The following is a 1,441-nucleotide window of genomic DNA, read 5'->3' as shown; positions in this document are numbered from 1 at the left end:
TTTCCCAAGCTCTTTCTAACACTACTTCTGAAGCAGATGACTCTGATGGCTTGAACAGGGTTAATTCCACATCCTCATCCCATTTTGATAAAATAAGTTTATCCCCTTCACTATTATCGGCCAACTGCATTCGCAGATGAATCTACACACAACACAGTGGAGGGTCCTGAGCAGATGGGGAGGGAAGGAAGTCCCATCAGCCTCTCCCATGTGGCTGCAGGAGCCACAGCCTGAGCCCCACCTGAGCTCCAAGAAAATGCCTTGAGCCCTGGAAGGTAGACCACAGAGACCATCTGTTTCTTTTCAGGAAGCAGGGAAAGCAAATAAAATGAAGAACAAACCCTCTAAAGAAATAACATGGATAGGGAGCCAAAGGAGCACCAGGTCAGTGCTGAGGCTGATTGGATATAGTGTCAGGAGAAGGGTCAGGTGTGAAACCTGTGAGCTTCTACATGACACTGACCCTGGCCCAGCCTCTCTGTTGGCTGCGATCAGAATCCCTAAACACTGTTCCAGTCCAGGAATCTCCCTGAGGTTTCTGTACTGGGTCTGATTGGAGACAACTCACCAGGCACCCCTGAGCTTCCTTAGGACTCTGAACTTGGTGGCCGTAGTTGAGGCCTTTTCATCTCAGTAAACGTCAATCTGCATTTGGTGCATGTGAGAATGGGTCCTCATATTAAAATGATATTTTAAAATATGTAGAGATGACATTAGGAAGCACAGAATTATAAACGTAAAGAGGTTCACTAGAGAAACCGTGAGGAGAAGATAAGGTCCCACATCCTGACAGGAAATCAGCCTCTATAGCACCTGCCTCTGGGGTTGACTCTGATCAGTGCGTCCTGAGCGCCCCTGCCGCTGATTTCCCCTGAACGTTTCTGCAGGGAGGTTTGTGTCTGGGCTCACACTGACTTCCCCTCACTGTGTGTTTCGCACAGTAATAGACAGCCGTGTCCTCAGCTCTCAGGCTGTTCATTTGCAGATACAGCGTGTTCTTGGAATTGTCTCTGGAGATGGTGAATCGGCCCTTGACAGAGTCTGGGTAGTATGTACTACCACCACTGCCACTACTAATACGTGAGACCCACTCCAGCCCCTTTCCTGGAGCCTGACGGACCCAGGCCATGTTGTAGTCACTGAAGGTGAATCCAGAGACTGCACAGGAGAGTCTCAGGGACCCCTCAGGCTGTACCAAGCCTCCCCCAGACTCCACCAGCTGCACCTCACACTGGACACCTGCAAACAAGAAGAAACCCCGGTCAGAAACTTCCACATGTATCCACTGTTTATCTCACTCTTATCCACTCACACTCAATTTCAATAGTTCTGAATGAATTACCTTTTAAAATAGCAACAAGAAAAGCCAGCTCGGCCCAAACTCCATGGTGCGTCCTCTGTGTTCCGTCCTGATCACCAAATGAAAACAGCTGAAAATGCC

At 48.9% G+C, this 1,441-nt stretch overlaps 1 pseudogene across 1 annotated transcript; it reads right to left on the bottom strand.

Annotated features, from left to right (window-relative positions):
* Window positions 1-835: 835 nt before the first annotated feature.
* On the bottom strand, window positions 836-1,387 carry LOC108526047 (Ig heavy chain V-III region 23-like; annotated as a pseudogene). The gene is made up of 2 exons (XR_001884401.1): window positions 1,343-1,387; window positions 836-1,239 (listed from the first exon to the last, which is right to left on the bottom strand). The product of XR_001884401.1 is annotated as an Ig heavy chain V-III region 23-like (transcript).
* Window positions 1,388-1,441: the final 54 nt, after the last annotated feature.

This window comes from Rhinopithecus bieti, unplaced genomic scaffold, assembly GCF_001698545.2.
Source record: "Rhinopithecus bieti isolate Rb0 unplaced genomic scaffold, ASM169854v2 scaffold_71161, whole genome shotgun sequence".
NCBI lineage: Eukaryota > Metazoa > Chordata > Mammalia > Primates > Cercopithecidae > Rhinopithecus > Rhinopithecus bieti.
The sequence above is the reverse complement of the archived record's forward strand: the minus strand, read 5'-3'. Positions and strand labels throughout refer to the sequence as shown.